At 36.9% G+C, this 9,161-nt stretch overlaps 1 protein-coding gene across 1 annotated transcript in view; it reads right to left on the reverse strand.

Moving 5' to 3' along the window:
* Positions 1–397, reverse strand: part of ARSG (arylsulfatase G) — a 200,204-nt gene extending 199,807 nt beyond the window's left edge. The window contains exon 1 of the mRNA XM_044676410.1: positions 207–397. The gene's annotated coding sequence lies outside the window, so the exon portion shown is untranslated. The remainder of the gene's footprint in view (positions 1–206) is intronic.
* Between the last annotated feature and the right edge of the window lie 8,764 nt (positions 398–9,161).

Raw genomic sequence — 9,161 nt, forward strand, 5'->3', positions numbered from 1 at the left:
AAGGAGAGGGAAGGAAGGAAAGAGAGAGAGGGAGGGAGGGAGTGAAAGAGAGAGGGAGGGAAGGAAAGGAAGGGGGACGGGAGGGAGGGAGAGGAAGGGGGGCGGGAGGGAGGGAGAGGAAGAGGATGAGAGATGTCCTAAAAACATGGAAAGGCCCAAACATGAGGCCAGAAACAGGTGCTCTACTAAAGAGTTCTTTCACTTACTGGTCAGTGGGCCACCTCATTGCTGGTCTCCAAATACCTTGTTTCTTTTTCTTCCAGAGAGCCGGGCATGTGTGCCCGACAGCCGGCGGCCTGCTCCTTCCTCCCTTGGGTCAAGCAGTCCTGGCCAAGGCCACACCACCGCGGCCAGAGAGCAGCACTTAGGCCTGGCCCCCAGGACACTCCTATGCATGGCCCACATGCAGACACACCCTCTCGGAGGCCGGCAGGCACACACCCACTGACCATGCCAAAAAACCAGCCGCCAGAGGCAGCCCCAGTCCTTCCTGCTCCAGAGGGGCCCTGAGCGCAGGACCAGACATTTAGTTGTCTAGGAGCTGCCTGCTTCACTTTCAGAATCCTTCATCTGGGAGAAAGACACTGGAGATGAGCTCTTTTCCTAGCCACAACTCGCATTTAAAAGCATTCAGATCCTGGGAATTTAGCTTCCACATAGTCAGCTGTGTCTACATCCAAAGATAAATCCCTGCCAAATTTTTCTGGACATTGAAGATCTTGTTCTTCCTGGAAACAAAAGAACAAGTTCATTTTATAAATGCTCATCAACGATGGGAGGCATCCGAGACTAAGACTTGGGAAATGATTTATACAGAGGCCAAATTGTGAATCTAATTTATAATGGAGGTTCTAAATTTTTTTTGTCATGGACAATTCTGAGATTAAGGAACCCTTCTTGGATGTTTTCAAATGCACAAAATAAAATATATAGGAATATAAATGAAATCATTAATCCTGAAATGCAAGCTATTATTTATCTATCTAGGCAGCCAGGTGACTCAGTGGATAAAACATTGGGCCTGCAGTCAAGAAGTTCAAATTCATATTCATACTTACTAGATATGTGACCCTGGACAAGGCACTTAACCTCTGCCTTAATCCACTGTAAAAGGAAATGGCAACCCAATATCTTTGCCAAGAAAACCCCAAGGATAGGTTGTTATACAGGGTCACAAAGAGTTGGACATGACTGAATAGTACAATTATATATATATATATGGAGAGACAGGGAGAGAGAGGGGAGAGAGAGAATATATATAGATATAATTTTTTATAGATATTTTATTGAACTTTTTTAAAAAGTTCATGGGCTCTAGATTAAGAACCCTTGTTTTATAGGAAAAGAAAACTTTGTTCAGCTTATATCAACACATCACAAAACATTTGTATATTTATTTTTACATAAATGGAAAAGTATATGTTAAAACTAATTGGAATAGGGGCAGTTAGGTAGCACAGCGGATAGAACACCAGGCATGGAGTCAGGAAGACTTGGGTTTAAATCTGGCTTCAGACATTTCCAAGTTGTGTAGTTTAATCCTGATTGCCTACTTGCTACTCTTCCATCTTAGAATTGATACTAAGACAAAAGTTGTGGTTTTTTTTTTAAACCTAATAGTAATATATCAGTTGGGTAACACAAAATTTAGAGGCAATCCACAAACCTATTGGGACACAAGTTTTTCTTATACAATTTGGATGATAAGCATTTGGCCAGAAGTAGAGAAAATATTACTCTTCATAGTACATTATAGTATACATTATATAAAGCACCTGTAACATAATATAGCCATTGAATAAAGGTCATGAAATGGTTGAGTAATGCTCATGTGATGTTTGCATCAGTATTGAAAAGGAAATAGTTACTGGTTTGCGAGTTTCAAAAGAAAATTAATGACTTTTTCATCTAATGTGATCTTTTTTTCTTAGACTGACAAAGAATGTTATTTAATATACAACTATGTAAACAACATATATTTGTTCTGCATTTGCACTGTTATTGGTATGGGCAACTCATAATGTAAAAATCCCTTCCACTGATGTAGATTGGTAATTTTCCTCTAATTTATAATCTTAGAGCAGTGATGGGTAAACTACTGCCAGCGGGTCAGATGCAGCCCCCTGAAATGTTCTATCTGGCCCTGTGACATTATTCCTAATCTGCCGAATACAATGAGAAGGATATAATATAATGACACTTCAAAAGAGTTGCCTTAGAAACAGACTGACAGATGAGCATTTCCTTTCCTTTGGCCCCTTCTTTAAAAAGTTTGCCCATCAATGGATTAGAGTGTTAACTGAGGCATTGAGAAGTTAAATGGAGTCTGTGGTCACATAGCTAATATGTGTTAAAGGTAAGACAAATCTAGCATCTTCCTATCTCCAATATTAGTCCTCTATGACCCACAAATTGCTAAGTAGGTTATAATTATATTCATATAATAAATTGAATAAAAAATAACCCCATACAATCATAGAATTTCAGTGTTTGAGGAGACTTTACATTCTAAACTCAAATTATCAATATTAAATAATTTGACGCATTCACTCTTCCTTCTGGTCTATGGAAATAATTTGATTTATCAGAAATACACTAAGGATGTAGACTATAAGAGTCTAACTGTGCTGCTTTTAGAAGGAAATGGAAAAACAGTTGGATGTTGACCACAGTAATTAGAAATGAACAAGAAAATGAAACTGAACATTATGTAATAATCACCAAGTTGGCTCCAGAGAAGAGATCTGCCTTAATTTTGAGGTGAAGTTCTATGGGTATGAAATGTTCTTTGTACAAATAGGGATGGTCAATGAAATTTACTATGTGCAAAAAATTTTGCTAAGTGATGGGGTACAAATAGAAAAGACAAGACAGTCTCAACTCTCAAGTTGACATTCTAATAGGGAGTTTCAACTGGACCTCAGATGTGTAAGGGTGGAAAAAGGGGTTTTATGGGTTCAATATATTAAAGATAGTTGCCAGAGGATGGAACTATTATCAATCCTCAATTAAGAATAATCTCAAGTCAAAATTGACTTTTATGGTGATTTATTTACAATTAGGAAGGTTGAAGGTAGGGAAATTGAGAGAGAGAAACTCTGGCCCGGACCAGAGGCCAGGACCAGGTAAGGATTTAGAGGCCCCAGCAGAAGCACAGAGGTTAATTAAACAAGACTTCTAGCCACAAGGCATTTTACAATTAGAGAGGCAAGAGAGGCCTCCCTGAGGGTAGAGCCTCCAGAAACGCAAAGGGAGGAGAAAGAGTCAGCCTAACTTACCCATGTGATAATTCAAAGGGAAGCAGTCAGAGGTCCCACCAGAGTCTCAGCATTCCAACACTCCTCCATGAGCCAGAAGAGGTCCTCACCAGATGCTCTCTTCCACCGAAGACCTCAGCTGACTGAGGACCTTCTCCTTTTAAAGGGGTCACTTATGCGTCACTTACTGTTCCTCCCTCCTAATTTGCATGTCCAATCACAATAGACAATTCTCATAGACCGCCTAGGAGGCAGTCAGTTGATTCTGATTCGTCACCCACTCTAGCACACTGTAGAGGTGTTCTAACCTTTGGTGATTAGATCTAAAGATGGGCAGTGTAGACTTAATCTAATTATCACAGATGGAAAGGTATAATTCCTGTGTTACAGCAGCAAACCAGATGATAATGCATCCTCTGTATTGTTATTTCCTTGAAAAAGTCACCCTCATTCCCTCTTGTCTAGACATCCTTTATGCCATCCCTGCCAACAACCTATTAATTGGTCTTCTTGTCATAAATCTCTCCCCTATCTAATGTCTTCCATAAAACAGTCAAATCGATATTCCTAAAATAGGCAAGCCTATCAAGTGGAGAATGGCTGAATTAGTTGTGGTACATGACTGTAATAGAATACTATTTCTCTATAAGAAACAATAAACAGAATTATTTCAGGAAAACCTGGAAAAACGTATATGAACTGATGTAAAATAAAGTGAGCAGAGCCAGAAAAACATTTGTACACAGTAATAGCAATATTATACAATTATTGACTGTGAACAACTTGGCTTTTCTCAGCAATACAATGATCCAAGACCATTCTGAATGATTTATGATGAAAAAAAAACAAAAACGATGGGAATGCAGATCAAAGTATACTATTTTTCACTTCTTTTTCTTTGTGTTTTTTTTTCTTTTTGAGGCAGAGGGAATGTGTCTTCTATACCTATATCAAATTTCTTACCATCTCAAAGAGGGGAGAAGGGAGAAAAGGAGGAAGAGAATTCGGAACCCATAATTTTAGAAAACTTAATGAAAGTTTTAAGTTTTCTTTATTAAAGAAAAATTTTTATTAAAGAAAAATTTTAATAAAGAAAAATTCTTTATTAAAGAAAAGTTTAAGTTTTCTTTATTAAAGAAAAATTAAATAGTGCAAGGATATCAAAGAAATAAAATTATATAGGAAAAAACAAAATTAACAGAGCTCGCCAGGTTACTCCTTTGCTCAATACACTCCTGCAGTTCTTTATTTCCTTTGAGGAAAATTAATACTAAATTTGTTGTGAGGGAGCTTGAGGTGAACCCCAGGTTTGGGACAGGTACCCTTTGGAAGAATGCAAGACTCCAAAACAGCTTAGAAATAAGAAGAGGCATTTATTAATTTGAAATTCATGTTGAAATGGCCAGAAGAGTGCAGAAGAGTAGAGGACTGCCTCCTAGAGGAGATGTATTCTGGGCTTTAGGTCCCCTTTTACTAGAGAAAGGATGATGGAATGAGGTTAGGCAGAAGTGGAGAATGTTTGTTATCTGACTGGGGCTAGAGTGATGTTATGCATCTGGAAGACACAAGGGGTGCCCAGGAATAGTTTAAGGGACAAGTAGATGTCCTAGATACAACCCGATGGTATCAGAGCATAATCAGAAGATGTGTATCTGTGTCCACCTCAAAATATAGATGATAATCCAAGGGGAATAGTTCTCTCAGTGGTCTTCCCTTATCCTGGGTCTCTGATGCCCAGGGTCACCTTTTCCTCGGCACTACAAGAATGTAAGGAAGGAAAGGAATTTCCCTGTTTTCTTTTTGACCTGAAATGCTTCTAGAGTCTGGGGTGTCCAAGGGAAACCTGGGGTCCCCTACCAAATTAAGATATTTTCTGTGAAATGATCTTCAGCACAACACACACACACACATACACACACACACACACACCCTTAAAAGTTTGATTATAGGGCTGAAACTCAAACTGCCTCTACCTGACGCTACATTAGGTCCCTCCTTCTTTGGTCTAGATGTAAAAACTGGCAGAGTAGAGACCAGTTCTTTGTTTTATTTGTAAATAAGGACTCTTAGATATTGATCTTAGCTGGTTCCAGCCTTCATGCTATCTAATATCTAATATCTAAGAGTCCTTGAAATGCCATGCTATATTGTATTGTCATGAGGACTCAGCATCTGGAAGACCTGCCTCTTGTTCTGATTGAGGTCACTTTACCAAGAGTATAAATTGATGGAGGAGAGAGGAAGCCAGGGATTTTTCTGGGAACCACGAACCCAGTAGACCTGGCAGTCTGGCTCTGGGCTGGTAGAGAGGCCACTCAGAAACACTGGCTGGCTGGGTGACCCCAGGCTCCCATTCTGCAAGCTAGTCATCCAAGCAGCATCTGCTTCTCTCTGGTCTGCTTTTTGCTATTTAGTAAATGATAATTATAAAATTAAGATATGGTCTCCAGAGAATTTTAACTGTTACACACTTCCTAGATGTAATACAGATTTTTGGTATTTGAAACCTTTCAAACCTGACTCCAATCTTCCTTTCCAGGTTTATTATATATTACTTCCCATCATACACTCTAAAATTCATCCAAACCAGCCTTGTTGCTGTTCCTTACACATGGAATTCCATCACTCAACCTGTCTTTGCACAGAGTTATCCCCATACCTAGGATCCATTCTCTTCTTGTCTTTGCCTCTGAGAACCCTAGTTTCCTTCAAAGCTCAGCTCAAACATCTCCTGTGGGGAGCCACCTTTGATTCCTCTCAGCAGTTCCTCACTTTTCTCCCCCCAAAAAATTACCTTACCTATGTATTTACACATAATGTGATTATTTTACATATGTGCTGGTTAGTTCTCCAGATAAAATGTAAAGTCCTTGAGGGCAGGGACTATTTCATTTTTGCCTCTGCAATCCCAGCAATTATAGTGCCTGACAGAGAGCAGGTGCTTAAATAAATGTTTGTTGATTGATTTATTGATTGAAAATGAATGCAAATTATAATATGTGTAAAATCCATATCAAATTGCTTATCATCTCTGAGAGGGAGGAAAGAAGGGAAACAATCTAGATCTTATAATTTTGGAAAACAACTGTTGAAAATTATTACATATAATTGAGGAAATAAAATATTTTTGAATTAAAAAACAAGATTAATGTAAAAACAAAAGATTTTTTTTAAAAGAGCAGTGCTACCCACACGAAGTGGTATTGTTCCATGAAGAAATAAAATCCATAACAGATTTAATACTTTGCTATGGTCTTGCTATTTATTTGGTTTCTTATTTCAGATATACTTACACAGTAATCTTACAGTAACTTCTAAGGGAAACCACTCCTCTTTAAAATGGCTAACACAGATAACTAAATAGTGTGATCATTAAGAAGAGACTATAATGAAAAGCTTGAGTGCATGAGCAATTTTCAAAGATCATTGAGAAAACTTACCTAGCAGCGAGAATTTTATTTTATTTTAAAGGCTATTTCATTCAATGTTCATTCAAAAAGAATTTATTTGTATATTTACTATATACTAGGCATTGGGTTAGGTATTGTGGATAGGAAGTCAGAAATGAAACAGACCATGTCCTCAGTGAACTTATATTCTTTTAAAGAGAAACAAAATGAATACAGAAAGGTAAATTTGCTATATTTTTTAAGTAAATATTGCTTTGTAAAAGCTAATTGGATTGTTTGGTGGTTAAATAAGAGTAGGGCTCAATTGACTCCTAAATTTGGGAGAGACACCATCTATGGGGGCTGGAGTCAATGGCTGAGACTAGTTATTCCCTGAATTTCCTTAAAGATACCAGAAAATTTAGGGAAGGAGTAGAATATTATCATCTTGATCTTCAGACAGTGAAGACTAGAGTAGTACCTGTTATACATAACCAACAAGTTGTTAAGCTTCTGATTGTAGAACTCCAGTGAGAGGGAACCCACCACCTCCCAACTCAACTCATTTCACTTTGAGATATCTTTGATTGTTGGGAAATTTTTCTTGACACAAAGTCTCATTGAGACTTCTCATTACTCTTTATTCTGCCCTCAGGGGCCAAGAAGAACACATTTAATTCCCTCTTCCTCATGACAGATCTTTAAATACCTGTGTGGCCAGCTTTTGCAGACTAATTTCTTCAAATACTTGCATAGCAGACTGTTGGAGAATAATTCCTCTGGCTACAGAAAGAGAGGTCTCACTGAGAAGTTGAATGATTTTTAAGGAAATGTAGTTGCAGATAACATTCAGATAATTCTCCCACCCTGGGAAAGACTCAGGCACCTTGGGGAGTTGTGTACAGACAGTGATTTGTTAGAAAATATTGGGTTTGGAGAAGGAAAGTAGGCCCTCAATTGAAGGTGGAAGGAAGGGAAGACAGATTTTTGCTGATTAAAAAATGAAATTCAATTCTTAAAATTTGAGATAATGTTTCCAGTGTTGCCCTGTTTGTCTAGGATTCCACCAGACTTCCTTTGGATCTCATCTGTGTATTTTATTGTTGTTCTTTCACTAACACTTTTATTTCTTTTCTTCTTTTTAATAAAAAATTACATCATTAACCCTATAACCCCATCTAATTAAAGTCCTCCCTAGTCAAGCAAAACAAAACCACACATTAGTCTTGTCCAAAAAAAAAAAAAAAGTATGTCTCATTCTACATCTCAAATCTATCACTTTCTCTGCAAATAGATGGGAAGTATGAATAGTGATTAAACTTCTAGAGTTGTGATTCATCATTTTTTAGATCATGATTTTTAAGACTTTTACAATTGTTTTCCTTCATGTTGTCTATGTAATGTATGAATTGTTCTTCTGCTTTTGCTCCCTTTATACTGAATCTGTTCATATAAGGTCTTCTATGTTTCTCTGAATTTCCCTTGTTATTTCCATATATAAAGTAGAAAAGAAAAAGAACATAATAGATGAACCATGAATTTCTATTATATACAGTATGATTTTAAAGTATATTATAAATTTAACATGTTACTTTCAAAGCTTCACTCTTGCATTTCCTTCTGTTCTCTTCTGTGCTACAACAGAAAACTCTAAATATTTTTGTACATATGGTTTTCTCTTTTTCCAATCTCTTTAGAACATAGGCCTAATAGTGGAACCCTTGGGCTATAGTCATAATTTAGTAACTTTTAGGGCACAGTTCCAAATTTCTTTGCAGACTGATTGGACCAATTCAATTTATAGCTCCAAGAGTATTTCTCAAAACCCTTCCAACAATTGTTATTTTCCATTTTTAGAATATTTGGCAATCTGATAAGTATAGGTTGTTTTAATTGAATTTCTTGAATCAGTGATTTGAAGCATTTTTCAAGAGGATATTGATAGTTTGATTCCCTTCCTTTGACTACTATCTGTTCATATCATTTGACTTTTGTGGAATGGCTATATTTCTTATATATTTGAATCAATTCATTGTATACCTCAGATGTCAGATAATTATCAGAGAAACAGTGCAACATTTTTTCTTAATCAATTGTTTCTCACCTAATTGCAACTATTACTCTACAAAGCATTTTTAATTTTATGTAATCAAAGCTGCACATTTTATCTCTTTGTTCCTTTCAACCCCTTGCCTGGTCATGAAGTCTTCTCCTACAAATAAGTGCAAAAGTTATTTTCTTTTTTGTTTCTCTAAAATATTTATGTGACTTTTAACTTGTCATTTATCCATTAAGATTTTATTGCCATACATGGTATGAGATGTTGGATAAGATCTAATTTCTCCCAGTCTGCTTTCCAGTTTTCCTGGTAGATGTTTGCTTATCTGTTTGTTTTTAATATTGAATTCTTACCCAAGAAACTGGGGGCTTTTGGTTTATGGAACATTATGTTACCATAATTCACTTGCTTCTATATGTTGTGTATCTAATACATTCCACTGATCAACTTTTCTAT

Source organism: Gracilinanus agilis, chromosome 4 (assembly GCF_016433145.1).
Source record: "Gracilinanus agilis isolate LMUSP501 chromosome 4, AgileGrace, whole genome shotgun sequence".
NCBI classification, from domain to species: Eukaryota; Metazoa; Chordata; class Mammalia; order Didelphimorphia; family Didelphidae; genus Gracilinanus; species Gracilinanus agilis.